The following is an 18829-nucleotide window of genomic DNA, read 5'->3' as shown; positions in this document are numbered from 1 at the left end:
GTGGTGGGCGTTCTGGCGCAATATGGCTGCCGTCGCATCATCCAGGTGGATGCTGCACACTGGTGGTGGATGAGGAGACCTCCTGACTATGTAAAGCGCTTTGAGTGCCTATAAAAGCGCTATATAAATGTAATGAATTATTATTATTATTATTCAATGGCCAGAGTCGGTAAAATGATCCGAACTTCCCATCACTAGTCTGTTTAAGAATATTTACAGTAGATTATGGGGTTGAAAACTGTGCTGCTCTTGGCCAGATACATGGGAACGGTGGCGATCACAGGTTCAATGTAAAGGTTCAGGTCTAAGATCACAGAGAGTGCAAATGCAGCACTGGGCAGCCAGGTGAGCAGGAAGGATATCACCATGACAACCACCACACAGGCCAGCTGGGTCTCTGCCCTGGCAGTGCTTCCTCCCTCTGACATTTTCAGTAGGTAGTACAAACATGCAAACCTTCTGAATCCAGAGAAAGAACAGTTACAAATCTAAAGTTTACATAAAAACTAAAGTTGAAAAATATTAAATAGCATTCTCTGCTTATTATAAAGCAAAACATGCAGACCTTTTTTTTGGGAACTCTCTCCATCTTTTTCCTATTAAGCCAACTGTCTTTTGATTAATGGGGGCACTTCCTGTTGGGGAAGTTCTTTTTAAAAAGACTGCAGCAATTCATTTCAAATCAGAAAATTAACCTACACATAATCTTTATCCGTCATTTTGACTGAATGGGCCATACATTTTCAGTAGTTTACGGTTTTCAGAAGTCACGAGAATAATGTTACATTTGGTATATTATTAATGTCATGTAATATAACAACAATATCTATAGAATAGCTCTTTTCAGTCCGCTGCATTATTTTCCTCCTGATTTGTTTCATGTTATCTTTGTATTTTGCTTTAAGTAAATGAAAAAGACAACACATGCTCTGCATTTGTGGTCTGCTCTCCCGTGAATATAAACCATGAACAATTTCCTGGAATGCACTTAGAATCTAAGAATCTTTCATCTCTCTTTCTAGGTTTGTTTTCACATGGATGTTTTGCAATGTAATTGTTACGAAATTTAGATATATATTACTATAATGATATTTAACACATCTGTTATATTTGCTGCTGAATGAACGAGGATCTTCAGGAGCTACTCATAGTATGTTGAAAGTAATCTGTTAATGCATTTAAAATTTACAATTTCCTTTTAACGATTGATGATTGAAGACTTCAACTAAACTCTACAAGACTGTGGCCTTCTATGAGTGGAATCTGTCATCCCTATCATAGGACTATGCAGTAAATTTGGCATGAAGAGGCTAAAAATTTTGTGGATAACAAAAAAGAAATGAGAAAAAGAAAAAAAATCCATTGTGAAATTCCTGTCCCATTTTTAACGCGGACAAGTTAGTCATGTAATAAAAACGTGATACCCTACACTTTAGTGTAGGAACCAGTTCTCACTATTAATTATGACATTTGCTTCAATAAACTCCTAAATTACTGTTAATTACTAGTTAGTAAGGTAGATTAAGTTAGTAAGGTTAAGTTCAGGTATATGATGGATTAAGGGATCTAAAATACAATCATGCAAAATAAGACATTATTATATGTTTTATAAGTACTAATAAACAGCCAATATGCTAGCAATATGCATGCTAATAAGCAACTAGTTAACATAGTTAGATCCCATAATGCCAAAATTTCTAATAGAGACAAATACAGGTATGTAAAATAACAAATACTTCCTCTACTACTGCTCTATCCACATGAAATCTTCCCTAGTCCTTGGTAGCTTTCCTGAGTTTCCTACCTGCCGTGGGGTGCAGGAGGAAAGTGTAGGAGATGCCAATGACAGATAAAGGAAGTGCAAAGTACAGAAGAAAGTAACAAATGATGTAGGAGACATTGGTCAAGTTTCTGCTGTACCAGTCTGGTGCACAAGATGTCTGCACACTCTCCAGCTCATAGCTACCCCATCCAAAAAGTAGTGGAGTGTTCAACAGGAATGACCAGACCCAGACGATGACAACTCCTGCAACTGCATGTCTCGTCTGGAAGCTGACTGAACCCACTGGTCTACAGACCACCACGGATCGTTAAACTGCAATTATTGCACCTGGGCACAGACCAGCGATACCAGCCCAAAAGAGGAACAGAGTGGCATGACAGACACACTGGTGATGCTCGTATGTCTTTGCAGTGCACAAGCTACGTATGTTTAAGACAGCTGAGTCCACTGTGTGACCCTGTCTCTCTCTATCACGCACACATGACACGCAAACCTCCGCATTTGAACATTCAATAGTAAATACTTAAACTAATAACAAAACATACTTCCAGTAGCTGATTTAGAAGCACCAGATTGTCATAGCAAAGTCAGAATGACCTCCTCTCCTAGGTTCACGAAACGATCATCCATAAAATACGTTGCTGTTCTGTTGTTAGTAATCTTTAGATTCCTAAGTGCATCTACTTTCGGAAGGCCAAATAAAGTGTTTTTGCTTTCGCCTAGATACACACACATCTCCCTGACATGACTGCTTCAAAACTAACTGTGTTACTGAAACTACGCCTTCTTTCTTTGCGTGAACATTTGGGCCCCATAGCGCAAATTTTCCACATAGTGATGTTGACATGTGGGGGCGTGTTAGAACGAGTCATTTTAGGGGGGTATGGCAGAGTCTTAACTTTGATAAAAGATATCTCTTTCGATTTGAGACTTTAGTTTTTGAAACTTTCCAGATCTTCTTTATGCACCAAATCACATCATATGACCCCTTTAAGGGAACTAAAATATGGTCATACAGATTAAGGCATTAATATGGGGTTTATAGGTATCAATAAACAGCCAATATGCATGCTAATAATCAATTAGTTAATAGTGAGAATTGGTCCTTAAAATAAAGTGTTACCAATTTAATATTCATTAAGCCAAGCTCTTTCATTTGTTTATCTGTATTTTATCAGTTTTTCTTATTTGTTGAATGTATATGAATGAATGAATAATTTTTCCTTTTTATTATTATTTGTAATTGTTTATTAATTTTAGAATTAAGCCAACAAATATGGCAAACACAACTATATACAAACCAGAGTTTGCAAAAAAATTTAAATTAATAAAATAATAAACACTATAGGGATGACATACCACATCTATGCACACCTGGAATACCAACTACTCCTATTCTTTTTCACTGTATTTGGTCTATCGGCTTATTATAAGGAAGTTTCTCAATAAATTCTGTCCAATACTTAATTGTTATTGTTTAAGCTTTATTAATCCTTGCTGCTGAATTTCTAATGGCCCAGTATGTTTTTGATCTAAAAGCCACATTTTGTCAGTCGAGAATGTGGGTTCACTTGGAAGTGGTTTTGGCACTGTGGGCAGGTGCTAAAGTCCTGCAGCAAAATTAAATTCGCATCTCCATAAAGCTTTCAGCAGATGGAAGCATAAAGTGCTCCAAAATCTCCTGGTAGGTGGCTGCATTGACTTTGGACTTGATAAAACACAATGGGCCAAAACCAGCAGACTAGAGCCCTGCACGGGCCTCAAATCTAGGCCCGAGCCCGGCCCTGGCCCGAGACGCTCAGGCCCTAGGCCGACCCGTGTCCGACAGCTCATCAGAATTATCAGCCCGAGTCCGACACGAGCCCGTGTTTTTATTTATTTATTTATTTATTTTATTACACAGCAGAAGCCTGCCCTATTTGCAACAATTAAAAAAGGGGTCAGTTTTGTGTTATGTTTCTTTTCATTTCTTTATCAAGTTAATTTAGAAAAATGTTTGGAGCATTTTTTTTTAAATGAAGATTTACGTTAATCAGCCGAGCCGACAGCGAGTAGCCTAAAACATATTTAATCAATTAAGCCTCTCAAATTAACGCTAATACTTTACTTGGCTACAATAAAATAGCAGGGTCTCGTGCTGTTTCCACCATAGCAGCACATCTCGTCCATCACCTTCCATGTTGTGATTCAGGCGCATGTATTGCTGTACTTCATCGTCGTCATCCTCGTCCTGCTCCACAATGTTTTCAAACTCGGCCAGCGCTCTCTTCTTTGCTGCGTGGCCCGCAACAACAGGTGCAGACACAGAAATGCTCGCCGCTGCATGAATCATCATTTTATAATTATTAGTTGGCCAACTAGGCTATGATTAATACATTAATTTAGAGGCCTATAATAGCTACTACTACAGTAAGTTGATATAAGTGAAGTATAATCGTGGGTCGCGCTGACGGAAAAGCATGCGTGCGTGCGTGAGACTGTCATGTCAGTATGTCAGTGTAATTATAACGGGTTGAATTATCAGATTATGAAAGTTATGAGGTTATGAAATGTCTATGTTTGTTTTTCTATCGTCGACGTTCTATCGTAACTTCTCATTTTTTTATTTTTATTAATGTCTAAAAATATAAATAGAAGGATAACCCAAAAAAGGCCCGAGGCCCAGCCCGCTAGTGAGCTATAACATGAAAATTTGTCCTTAGCTCGGCCCTAGGGGCATAAATAAGTCGGGGCCCGTCGGGCTCGGGCTGAAATGCAGGGCTTTACAGCAGACGTCACGGCACCCAAATCATCACTGACTTCACACTGGACTTTGGATACTGTGCCTCTCCAGTCATCCTCCAGACTCCAGACTTTGATTTCCAAATGAAATGCTACATTTACTTTCATCTGAAAAGAGGACTGTGGATCACTGAGCAACAGTCTAGTTCTTTTTCTCCTTACCCCAGGTGAAATGCTTCTGACGTTTCTGGTTCAGGATTGGCTTGGTCCTAGAAATGTGACAGCTGTAGCCCTTTTCTTGAAGAAGTCTGAGCGTGGTGACACTTGATGTGCTGACTCTGACTTTAGTCCACTCCTTGTGAAGCTCTCCGACGTTCTTGAATCAGCTTTTCCTGACAAGGCTGTGGCCATCCCTGTTGCTTGTGCACCTTTTCCTACCACACTTTCTCCTTCCAGTCAACTTTCTATGAATATATTTTGATACACACTCTGTGAACACCCAGCACTTTCAGCAATGACCTTCTGTGGCTTACCCTTCTTGTGGAGGGTGTTAATGATTGTCTTCTGAACAACTGTCAAGTCAGTAGTCTTTCCCATAATTGTGGTTGCATGTTCTAAACTAACCCTGTCAGGGATCAATCAGGTTCATTCACACCCACTGCACAAAGATCAAAATCACCTGAGTATTAACCACTTGCACCTGTCGTTCAATCCCACCACTGAGCACTACAAAAGAGCACACTTCTCATCCAGTCTCCGTCGAACCTTGAATTAGGAACCGACCTGCTTACATTCTCTCTGTGATTTTCCAGATTCGTATACTCTGCTGTTCCAGTGTTATTCTACAGAATTCCAGCATAAGAACTTACCTACTGCTTCTCTGCCCAAGACCCAGCAATTCCTCCTGAATACTCTTCGATTCTCCTGTGATCCTTTACTGTGTATCCCGGTTTGCATATCCTTTCTACATCCAAGCATTTCTCTGCAAGATATCATCATCGCACTTATTACTGCATCTGTCTGTTTCATCTGACGATCTCCTGCCATTCTACTATTAAAGCTTTCTGAATCCTACTTACCTTGTTGTCCTCGTATATATCCTGACAGAAGGTTCGACCAAAACCGCCATGGATTCAGAAAATCCTGCTCCAAAGAGAAATTCCTCTGCCTGTGTTTGACGAGCGCGGAGCAGCAGCCAGTCTCGCTTCCGCATCAGCAGTTTCATCTCCGTTGTGTGTGGCAAGCCCCATGGTCAAAGCAGCGCCCTTCTCCGGCAAGGAGGAGGATTGCAACGGATTTCTCCTTCAATGTTCCCTAGCGCTAGAGGTACAGCCATATAATTTCCCTACTGAACGTTCAAAAATCTCCTTTTTATTTCATTACTCACTGGCAGAGCACTGCAGTGGGCCGAAACCATCTGGAATCAGGCTGGTCCAGTCACCAATACCCTCCAGACTTTCATATCCCATTTCAAAGAGGAGTTTGGCTGCCCTCTAGGCAATTCATCCACCTGTGAACAACTCTATCATCTACGACAAGGTACAAGTTCAATCACTGAATATTCCTTGAAATTTAGAAACTTGGCTGCGGATGGAATGAGAAAGCACTCATCACTACCTACCGGCAAGGTTTAAATCCCGCTCTTCGATTGCAACTTGCAGTATATGATATTGTTGGTTTAGAGAAATTCATCCAGTTATCCATCCGAGTGGCCTGACGTGTTCAGAACTGTTATCCTGAGAATCGACAACCAGTACATCCTGTTTCTGTTCAATCATTGGAAAATCCTGTGGCAAACGATACAGAACCCATGCAGATTGACAATACCCGTTTGACTGTTTCCGAAAGAGCCCAACGGATGTCGAATCATCTCTGCCTGTATTGTGGAGATAACAACCATTATATCAATGGTTGTCCTGACCGACCACCGCGTCTCCTGGTGAGTTTATTGTCCACCTATACTCTAAGTGTTGCCCCATTATCTGCCACAGTGTCATTGATTACTGCGGACGCTAGTATTTCAGTTACAGCCCTCATCGACTCCGGGTCAGCGGGTAATTTCATCTCGAGCGACCTCTGCAGGCAACTTCAACTCCCGAAGATCCACTCTCCAACCCCGTTAACCGCAAAATCAGTGACTGGAAAAGCCCTGAATCCCGGGTATGTGAAATATCAAGTCAAACCCATCACATTACGAGTCGGGTGTTTACACGAAGAATCATTCACTCCTCTGATACTTGAAAACTCCACAGCAGCAATAATTCTGGGCAGACCCTGGCTCATACACCACAATCCTGTAATTTGTTGGAGGAAGGGAGAAATTCTGCAATGGGGATCAACATGTTTCCCTACTTGTTTTCCTGAACTTCCCAAGCCGGTCTCTCTCTCTCCAGCAAATATTCCCATCGCTGTGACATCCATTGAAAGCCCTCAGGAAAAACAGTCTATAGACATTCCTTTCTGTTACTCCACGTTCGCCGATGTCTTCAGTCCCGAAAAAGCTTCCCATCTTCCACCACATCGACCAAGGGATTGTGCGATTGACTTGGAACCAGATGAATCGGTACCCCGAGGTCACATTTACTCCCTTTCCATCCCTGAACAGCAAGCCATGGAAGAGTACATACAAGAAGCCTTAAAACAGGGATACATTCGCCCATCCACCTCTCCAGCAGCCTCCAGTTTCTTCTTTGTTGCCAAGAAAGACTGAGGATTAAGACCCTGTATCGATTACCGAGCACTGAACAAAATAACCGTCAAGTTCCAATATCCCCTTCCTCTGGTTCCCACGTCTCTTGAACAACTGAGAGGCGCACACATCTTTACCAAGTTAGATCTCAGAAGTGCGTATAACCTTATTCGAATCCGCGAAGGGGACGAATGGAAAATTGCGTTCATTACCCCATCTGGCCACTATGAGTACCTCGTTATGCCATATGGATTGGTCAACGCCCCTTCCGTGTTTCAAGATTTCATGAATGAGGTACTCCGTGACTTCCTGAACAAATTCGTGATTGTCTACGTTGACGACATACTCATCTTTTCTCCCAACGAAACTGTCCATCGACACCATGTCTCAAAAGTTCTCCAACGTTTACAAGATCATTCCCTTTTTCTCAAGGCAGAAAAGTGTACATTCCACCAAGAGGCTGTTCCATTCCTCGGTTATGTCGTCAGCAAACATGGAGTGAAGATGGATGACGGGAAAGTCACAGCAGTCACCTCATGGCCAACACCTCAATCCATAAAAGAACTCCAACGATTCCTGGGCTTTGCAAATTTTTATCGACGTTTTATCAATAACTACAGTACCATAACCTCTTCACTTACCTCTCTCTTAAAGGGAAAACCCAAGTCCTTAACCTGGACTCCAGAGGCGAACACAGCATTCAACATCTTGAAACAGGAATTCACCTCTGCACCCCTTCTGCGTCATCCTGATCCAAACCTTGCCTTCATTGTAGAAGTTGATGCCTCCACGACCGGAGTCGGTGCCATCCTATCTCAACAGCAGGTAGATACCAGCAAACCTCTCCCTTGTGCATTTTCTCCAAGAAGTTGTCTCCAGCAGAACAAAACTATGATGTGGGAAACCGTGAGTTCTCGCCATCAAGCTGGCTCTGGAGGAGTGGAGACATTGGCTCGAGGGGGCTCAACATCCATTCACAGTCCTTACTGACCATAAAAATCTGCAGTACCTAAAAGAAGCCAAGAGGCTGAACCCGAGACAAGCTCGTTGGGCACTTTTCTTCACCTGTTTCCATTTCCACATTACTTACCGCCCAGGATCCAATAACATCAGCGCTGACGCCCTTTCCAGACTCCATGCTCCCCCAGATCTCATTGAAGAACCTGAATCGATCCTACCAACATCTGTATTCATCAGTCCGATCCTTTGGGATCTTTACGACCAGATCCAAAGAGGTACACGACGAGAACCACCTCCACCTGAGTGTCCAGCCAACCTTACCTATGTCCCACATGAGTTTTGTCTACCTCTTATTGAATCTGCACATTCCTCCGTGGGTACAGGACATCCCGGAGCCACTCAAACGTTTAATATCCTTCAACCATGGTACTGGTGGCGAGAGATGAGAGGAGATGTAAAACGCTTCATCCAAGGATGTCAAATCTGTGCTAAATCCAAGGTTCCACGCCACTTACCATCCGGGAAACTCTTACCACTCCCTGTCCGTCAGAGACCCTGGTCTCATCTGGGGGTAGATTTCATCACCGATCTACCATCATCTGGAGGTATCACGTGCATCATTATCATCGTGGACAGATTCTCTAAGGCTTGTAAATTGATTCCATTACCAGGACTCCCCACGGCCTTCGAAACCGCAGAGAATCTTTTCAATCAGGTGTTCCGTCATTTTGGCATCCCAGAGGATATTGTATCCGATCGTGGTCCCCAGTTTATATCTCGGGTCTGGAAGGCTTTCTTCTCTCTCCTTGGGGTCACGATCAGTCTAACATCTGGGTACCATCCTCAGGCGAATGGGCAAATGGAAAGAAAAGTGCAAGAAATAACCCGTTTCCTTCGCACTTTTTGCCAGAACCACCAAGAGACATGGAGCCAGTTCCTCGCATGGGCTGAATATGCCCAGAATTCTTTACGTCAGGGCACTACTGGACTAACACCTTTTCAATGTTTCCTGGGTTTCCGGCCACCTTTGTTTCCATGGTCCGGTGAGCCGTCCGAGGTTTTCTCAGTTAATTACTGGTTCCGAGAAATTTAAAGGGTTTGGAACGAAGCACATTGTCATCTCCAACGGGCGGTCAACAGACATAAGATGTTCGCAGACGCCCGAAGAGGTGAAACACCTACATATGAGTCTGGTCAACTTGTCTGGCTTTCCACAAGGGACATTTGTCTACGCCAACCATGTCGAAAGTTAAGCCCACGATATATCGGACCTTTCAAAATTCTCCACCAAGTCAATCCGGTCACATACAAGCTTAAACTCCCTCCTCAATTCAAGATACACCCCGTGTTCCATGTGTCATTGTTAAAACCTCACTATCCTGCTGTTCTCCCTGCTTCCACAGAACCTGATCCTGACATGCCCCCCATTGAGGAAGATCCCATCTACACTGTTCGTGACATCCTGGACTCCCGACGTCGGGGTGGTCGCCTAGAATACCTGGTCTACTGGGAAGGATATGGACCAGAGGAAAGATCTTGGATTCCACGAGACGATATCCTTGACCCAACACTTCTCACTGAGTTCCACCAGCAGCATCCACAGTGACCGGCTCCACGACCTCGAGGTAGACCACCACGACGTTGGGGTCCCCGTTCCGCTGGTGCGGACCCTGGAGGAGGGGGTAATGTCAGGGATCTATCAGGTTCATTCACACCCATTGCACAAAGATCAAAATCACCTGAGTATTAACCACTTGCACCTGTCATTCAATCACACCACTGAGCACTACAAAAGAGCACACTTCTTGTTGCATACTTGGCGCCGAGTTGCATACTTGTCGCCGGTACAGGATGGCTTCCTCCGTGACGTGCTCTGCATATGTTTTTGTCTTTTTGTTAGTTTGTCCTGTCTTTAGTTATATTCCTGCAATCAGTTTCACCAGGGATGAACTGCTGAACATTCGGCAGAACGCACCACAAGATGTTTTTCCAGATTTCAATTATTCAGACGTTTTACTGAATATTGTTATCGGAGGAGCAGCGGCGCTGATCAAACGCTTCAGGACGCGCAGGCGGGGAAAGCGAGCTGGCGCGCTCGTCAGACTCAGGAAGCGCGGATTTCGAACGCCGCTGCCTAGCATCCATCTGGCAAATCTACGCTCTCTACCCAACAAAACGGACGAACTCCTTCTGCTTTCTCGGACAAATAAGGATTTCACACACTCTGCTGCTCTGTGTTTCACGGAAACCTGGCTGAATGACGCCATACCGGACAGCGCGCTCCATCTGCCGGGCTTTCAGCTGTTTAGAGCGGATCGCGACGCAGAATCAACGGGGAAATCGCGCGGCGGCGGGACATGCTTTTACATCAATGAACGGTGGTGTACAGATGTAATTGTGTTAAAGAAGATGTGCTGTCCTGATCTAGAAATGCAGTTTGTCAACTGCAAGCCGTTCTATTCGCCGCGGGAGTTTCACTCGCTCATTCTGGTTAGTGTTTACATCCCTCCGCAAGCGCAAGTAAGTCTGGCTTTACAGAAACTCGCTGAGCACATCACAGAGATAGAACAACAACACCCGGACTCTGTTTTAATCATTCTCGGGGACTTTAATAAAGCCAATCTCTCCCGTGAACTGCCAAAATACAGACAGCATGTTACATGTCCCACCAGAGACAGTAATATATTGGATCACTGTTACACCACAATAAAGGATGCATATCACTCTGTTCCACAAGCAGCTTTGGGACGTTCTGATCACCTTCTGGTTCATCTTATACCGACCTACAGGCAGAAACTAAAATCAGCTAAACCTGTATTAAGGACCGTAAAAAGATGGACTAATGAAGCAGAGCAGGATTTACAATCTTGTTTTGACCTCACTGATTGGAGTGTTTTTGAAGCTGCTGCCACCGATCTGGATGAACTCACAGAGACCGTAACATCATATATCAGTTTCTGTGAGGATATGTGTATTCCTACCAAGACTCAACTAAATTACAACAATGACAAACCATGGTTCACTGCAAAACTCAGACAGCTCCGTCAGGCCAAAGAAGATACACTGGAAAAGGAGATCAGAGTGGCAAAGAGGAATTATTCTGAAAAAATAAGGACTCAGTTCTCTTCGAACGACTCAGCATCAGTGTGGAAAAGTCTAAAGAAGATCACCAATTACAAGACAATTACAAGACACCACCCCCCAGCACTGTGGAAAATCAACGACTGGCAGACGATCTGAACGAGTTTTACTGCAGGTTTGAAAGAACACCCATCACCTGCCCTGAACACCTCTCCACACAACCGTTCACACCAATAACAACTCCTGCAACCGACCCTGAATGCCTCTCCACACAACCGTTCACACCATTCACAGCTCCTGCAACCCATCCTGATCACCTCTCCAATCAACCGCTCTCACCATTCACACCTCCTGCATCCCCCCTCTCCCCCACACCTGCAATACAGATAAGCGAGGATGCGGTGCGCCAGGTCTTCCGGAAGCAGAAAAGGAAAAAAGCACCAGGCCCAGATTGTGTTACACCAGCCTGTCTGAAATACTGTGCTGACCAGCTGGCCCCCATCTTCACAAAGATCTTCAACAGATCGCTGGAGCTGTGCGAAGTCCCTTCATGCTTCAAACGCTCCACCATCATCCCCATCCCAAAGAAATCCAAAATTACAGGACTAAATGACTACAGGCCTGTGGCTCTAACGTCTGTAGTCATGAAGTCATTTGAAAAACTGGTGCTGGCCCACCTGAAGGACATCACTGGACCCTTGCTAGATCCTCTTCAGTTTGCCTACAGAGCAAACAGGTCTGTGGATGATGCAGTAAACATTGGACTGCATTATGTTCTGCAACACCTAGACAGACCGGGGACCCATGTGAGGATCCTGTTTGTGGACTTCAGCTCGGCTTTTAATACGATCATGCCAAACCTCCTCCTGCCCAAACTAACTCAGCTCTCCGTGCCCACCTCCGTCTGTCAGTGGATCAACAGCTTCCTGACAGACAGGCAGCAGCTAGTGAGGCTGGGAAAATACACATCCAGCACACGTACAATCAGCACCGGAGCTCCCCAGGGCTGCGTTCTCTCCCCACTGCTCTTCTCCCTGTACACTAATGACTGCACATCTAAGGACCCCTCTGTCAAGCTCCTGAAGTTTGCAGATGACACCACACTCATCGGCCTCATTCAGGACGGTGACGAGTCTGCTTACAGACAGGAGGTTAAAGAGCTGGCTGTCTGGTGCACTCTCAACAACCTGGAGCTTAACACGCTCAAAACAGTGGAGATGACTGTGGACTTCAGGAGAAACCCCCCTACACTCCCCGCACTAACCATCATGAACAGCACTGTGACTGCAGTGGAGTCATTCAGGTTCCTGGGCACCACTATCTCTCAGGACCTGAAGTGGGACATTCACATTGTGAACATCTCCATTGTGAAAAAGGCCCAGCAGAGGTTGTACTTCCTTCGCCAGCTGAGGAAGTTTAACCTGCCACAGGATCTGCTGAAACAGTTCTACTCCACCATCATCGAATCCATCCTCTGCACTTCAGTAACTGTCTGGTTCAGCTCAGCTTCTAAATCGGACCTCAGAAGACTACAGAGGGTAGTCCGGACTGCTGAGTGAATCATCGGTTCAACTCTCCCATCTATTCAAGAACTGTACTTATCCAGAGTGAGCAAAAGGGCTGTTAAAATCACTCTGGACTCCTCACATCCAGCACACTCCCTCTTTGAACTGTTGCCATCTGGTCGACGCTACAGAGCACTGAGCGCCAGAACGACCAGACACAGGAACAGGTTCTTCCCTCAGGCAATCCATCTTATGAACAGCTGATACACACTGAACACACTACACTTTATACAACCCGAATTCCGGAAAAGTTGGGACGTTTTTTAAATTTTAAAAAAATGAAAACTAAAAGACTTTCAAATCACATGAGCCAATATTTTATTCACAATAGAACATAGATAACATAGCAAATGTTTAAACTGAGAAAGTTTACAATTTTATGCACAAAATGAGCTCATTTCAATTTTGATTTCTGCTACAGGTCTCAAAATAGTTGGGACGCGGCATGTTTACCATGGTGTAGAATCTCCTTTTATTTTCAAAACAGTTTGAAGACGTCTGGGCATTGAGGCTATGAGTTGCTGGAGTTTTGCTGTTAGAATTTGGTCCCATTCTTGCCTTATATAGATTTCCAGCTGCTGAAGAGTTCGTGGTCGTCTTTGACGTATTTTTCGTTTAATGATGCGCCAAATGTTCTCTATAGGTGAAAGATCTGGACTGCAGGCAGGCCAGGTTAGCACCCGGACTCTTCTACGACGAAGCCATGCTGTTGTTATAGCTGCAGTATGTGGTTTTGCATTGTCCTGCTGAAATAAACAAGGCCTTCCCTGAAATAGACGTTGTTTGGAGGGAAGCATATGTTGCTCTAAAACCTTTATATACCTTTCAGCATTCACAGAGCCTTCCAAAACATGCAAGCTACCCATACCGTATGCACTTATGCACCCCCATACCATAAGAGATGCTGGCTTTTGAACTGAACGCTGATAACATGCTGGAAGGTCTCCCTCCTCTTTAGCCCGGAGGACACGGCGTCCGTGATTTCCAACAAGAATGTCAAATTTGGACTCGTCTGACATTAAAACACTATTCCACTTTAAAATAATCCATTTTAAATGAGCCTTGGCCCACAGGACACAACGGCGCTTCTGGACCATGTTCACATATGGCTTCCTTTTTGCATGATAGAGCTTTAGTTGGCATCTGCTGATGGCACGGCGGATTGTGTTTACCGACAGTGGTTTCTGAAAGTATTCCTGGGCCCATTTAGTAATGTCATTGACACAATCATGCCGATGAGTGATGCAGTGTCGTCTGAGAGCCCGAAGACCACGGGCATCCAATAAAGGTCTCCGGCCTTGTCCCTTACGCACAGAGATTTCTCCAGTTTCTCTGTATTTTTTGATGATGTTATGCACTGTAGATGATGAGATTTGCAAAGCCTTTGCAATTTGACGTTGAGGAACATTGTTTTTAAAGTTTTCCACAATTTTTTTACGCAGTCTTTCACAGATTGGAGAGCCTCTGCCCATCTATACTTCTGAGAGACTCTGCTTCTCTAAGACAAAGCTTTTATAGCTAATCATGTTACAGACCTGATATCAATTAACTAGATGTTCTCCCAGCTGAATCTTTTCAAAACTGCTTGCTTTTTTAGCCATTTGTTGCCCCTGTGCCAACTTTTTTGAGACCTGTAGCAGGCATTAAATTTTAAATGAGCTAATTAAGTGGATAAAAGTGTAAAATTTCTCAGTTTAAACATTTGCTACGTTATCTATGTTCTATTGTGAATAAAATATTGGCTCATGTGATTTGAAATTCCTTTAGTTTTCATTTTATTAAAATTTAAAAAAACGTCCCAACTTTTCCGGAATTCGGGTTGTATTTATATACACATACAATTAATTTATCTAACACACATACTTAGTATACACTTAAATTTTGCACATAATATACATGTACATACATAACTGCATTTTTGTAATATACCTGCCTACAATTGTCATTTGTATATTGTCATTCCTTGTCTACTTATTTGTATTTTTTGTATTTTTATATTCTTTTATTATGTGTTTTATGTTCTGTTGCTGTCATTCTGTTGTACTGCGGAGCTTCTGTCACGAAAACAAATTCCTCGTATGTGTAAACATACCTGACAATAAAAGCTCATTCTGATTCTGATTCTGATTCTCATCCAGTCTCCGTCGAACCTTGAACTAGGAACCGACCTGCTTACATTCTCTCTGTGACTTTCCAGATTCGTATACTCTGCTGTACCAGTGTTACTCTACGGAATTCCAGCATAAGAACTTACCTACTGCTTCTCTGCCCAAGACCCAGCAATTCCTCCTGAATACTCTTCGATTCTCCTGTGATCCTTTCCTGTGTATCCCGGTTTGCATATCCTTTCTACATCCAAGCATTTCTCTGCAAGATATCATCATCGCACTTATTACTGCATCTGTCTGTTTCATCTGACGATCTCCTGCCATTCTACTATTAAAGCTTTCTGAATCCTACTTACCTTGTTGTCCTCGTATATATCCGGACAAACCCAATAGGTACCCATTATTTATACTCAAAATTAATCAAACTAATCATGCTCAAAATGGGATATTCTATTATTTAATTTTTTTTGAGATACTGAATTTTTAATTTTGCTTTTTTAATTAAATAACAAAAAAATGTTTTTATGATTTAAAATTTTTTTTTAGATGCACCTGTATAATTCATGAGATCACAATTACACATAATAAACAGAGTCAAGGTCATGCTTATTTTGTGTGCTGTCTGAGAAGAGGGCTCAGAGCTTGGAATTTTGGCCCGAACCCAGAGTACCCCCACATGGATTAGGATAGAAATAGTTGAGATGGGGTGGTGGAGGGATGCTGGAAAACTGTCGAGGAACAGAGTTAAATCTGCTGTGTGTATATATATATATATATATATATATATATATATATATATATATATATATATATATATATTGTGCTCCTCTCGTGTTAATCAGGTTATTTGAACATGCTCCTCCTGAACTTTGTTAATAAAACATAATTTCATGAATTCACACTTACATAAGATAAATAGAGTCAAGGTTATGCTTATTTGGTGTGCTGTCCAAGGGGAGGGCTCAGAGCTTGGGATTTTAGCCTGATCCCAGAGTACACCCCAAAAAGCAATTGAGCAAAGGACAGCAGCCCGATGATTTGACTAAACCCCCCAAAATGATCACCGAAATTTGACGTGCTGTTATTTCAGGATGAAGCGTAGTATTTTGAACAGGAGGGCCCACGCAAACTCTGTAGAGAGAAGCTCATGGGGCTGGGCGGACAGGGCCAACCAGCCGATGAACGAGGATTTGGGAAATCCGATCAGGAGTGCATTTCCCAAAAGCATCATTAGCTAACTATAGAGATAAGTTCCATTGAACTCTAATGGTAATGTGACCATAGTTGTTTTTGGGAAACTCACCCCAGGAGGGCTCATGTCACTTCTTGATGGGAGCAGCTCATGGCGTCAGGTGGGAGAGCCCTACTGACCAATAGATGATCCGTTTTGGGCTATCCGACTGGGGGCCCGTACTGCCTCCAACAGGAGCAGCTAGTCAATGGACTACGAGCAGCAAGATTTGGGAAGCCAGATTTAAAGGGCTCACACTGCTTCTTGACAGGAGCAACCCACAGCATCAGATAGTACTGGCTAATGCACTAACACTGCATCCTCTAGGGACCGCTATTGGGAACACCTCGTCGTGACCCGTGTCTGAAGCATACATTCAAAAAACACCTACAACTTGTTGGCCGGCAACAGCCCATGACGTCACTACCGGTGCAACTATAGTATAAATAGGTGCCAAAAGAACGTCATCCACATCTTCATCTGAAGCTTGCATCTGAAGCATGGCAGAAAAACCTAGAGGACACAGTGTCTCATCCCTACTTAGGAAACCATGGTTACATACGTAAACTGAGACATTCCCTTTCAAGGTAAATTTGAACTGCATCCTCTAGGGGTTGCTATGGAGAATGGTATACCACCATGCTGAGGGGAGTGCATGTCAGAGTGCATGCCCCAGGGACGTTAGATGGATGTCCATGACATTATCTCCTATGGCCAAAGGCCTAGGCTACATACCCCAAAAACTTACCTGCTAGGGCCGGACTACTGGGCTAGTGGTAGAGCTCAAGGCTTGGAATCAAGAAAGATTCCTTTAAGGGGATACAACTTAGAGCCTACAATTATACTAAGTGTTGGCCTGTCACACAGGGGCTACCACTTATTCTGCATAAGCTTACTGGAGGAACTGTCTCAACAAAACCCTAGTAGCAAGACCATGTTAAAGCATGTATCCAGAGGATACATAGGTGGAGTGGTGTCCAAGATGGAACCAACTGAAGAAAGGGCATGAAGCTGCCGCAAAAAGCCCTCACCATACAGGACTCTAGAAAGAATGCAAAGTACTAGTGTGCAAACTTACCACAGTGTGGATTTTAGAAAGTGTACAAATACTACACATGTGCACTTTTAGAGATACCATTCTAACGGGCTCTTGTGGCACTCTGAAGAGCAGCCTATAGATGGAAATGATGCATTCCAAGAACAGTATATTGAGAAGTCATCAACTCAATCTTGTCAGGACTGTGAAGAAGGAGAACTCAAATGCAGAGGATACGTGCAACCGTTTATTGGGTACAATAATAAAAAATCCAAAAATAATCCAAAGTGAAACGAGATTGAGGATCTAGGGCAAACGGCCAACCGCAAGAATTCCTTCTCTATGCGTCCTGAGCACAGCAGCCAAAAGGTAAGGAAACGGACACACAGCACAAGCATAATCACAATGACAACACAAAATCTACTGACAACAAGGGACAGACACAGCAGGGAATATATGGGAGAATGGGAACAAGTGACAGGTGAGGGCAATCAGCTTGTGATCTGCACACACCAGCCCCGATGCATCAGCGCTGATTGCCCAGGTCACGAGCTGCAGAAAATGACAGGACACAGACAACAGGGAAGCCGATGAAGCACCCTGAAAATCTATGGTAGAATGCTGGAATGGATAGCAGTGAAATACCTAGCTGAGGGAGCCCCACACCAGGCTCTCAGTAGTGGCATATTCAATGCTAGATGGCTAGTTGGAAGAATAACACCCAGCTCTCAAATGAGACGGAGCTTGACATACAGCATGAGCGCTCAAAAAGAACACCATGCTCACAATAACAACAACACTAACAATAACCCTTAGAGAAAGGGAATGAGGCTAATAATGCATAACATTTACCATAGAGGATTTCAGAAAGTGCGCAGAGTCTTAGCATTCACACTTACCTCTATGTGGATGTTAGAAAGTGCACAAACTCTGATCCTCAGATTGAGATGAGCCATGCCCCTGTGTTGTTCGGGCGCAGACCTGGACGTTTGTGGAATGAAGGATTTGAAGGCGACTGAGCGCACCTTCGCCTCACTGAACTTCTCAACCACTGTCTCGACGGAGGTATCAAAAAGTTCAGAATGCGAAACTGGAGCATCAAGAAGAAAGCCCCTCTCTTTCTTCCCGATATCTGCCAGGTTCACCCACAGATGTCTCTACATTACTACCATAGCCACCATGGACCTGCCCATAGCAGAGGTTGCCTGCTTAGTAGCACACAGAGTGAGATCCGTGTTGTGGCGCAACTCAGTTACCTCATCGGGAGAAAGGCCCTCACCTTTATCCAGGTCCTTTAGCAGGTCAGCCTGATATGCCTGGAGCACCGCCACCATGTGCAACGAAGTGACAGTCTGGCCTGCTGCTGTGTACACCCTGCCATTCAAGTGAGATGTATTCTGAAGGGGCAAAGAGTGAGTCTTTAGAGATGATGTCTCACCCATAGAGAGATAGATAGCCAGCGTCTCTTCTATGGGGGGCATTTTCTTATAGCCTTGATGTTGGCATAACTTGTATGCTGGAATCGAAGGATGCATAATGAAAATGGCCTCTTCCATTCCTTCTCGATCTCTGTATGGAGATCAGGAAGAAAAGGAAGGCTCATTTGAGCTGGAGGGTTATGATCATAAAAAATAATAGTAACGCTCATCAAGACT

At 43.7% G+C, this 18829-nt stretch overlaps 1 pseudogene; it reads right to left on the bottom strand.

Moving 5' to 3' along the window:
• Positions 1-203: 203 nt before the first annotated feature.
• LOC132098229 (parapinopsin-like) lies at positions 204-8331 on the bottom strand (annotated as a pseudogene).
• Positions 8332-18829: the final 10498 nt, after the last annotated feature.

Source organism: Carassius carassius, chromosome 21 (assembly GCF_963082965.1).
Source record: "Carassius carassius chromosome 21, fCarCar2.1, whole genome shotgun sequence".
Classification (NCBI taxonomy): domain Eukaryota; kingdom Metazoa; phylum Chordata; class Actinopteri; order Cypriniformes; family Cyprinidae; genus Carassius; species Carassius carassius.
The sequence above is the reverse complement of the archived record's forward strand: the minus strand, read 5'-3'. Positions and strand labels throughout refer to the sequence as shown.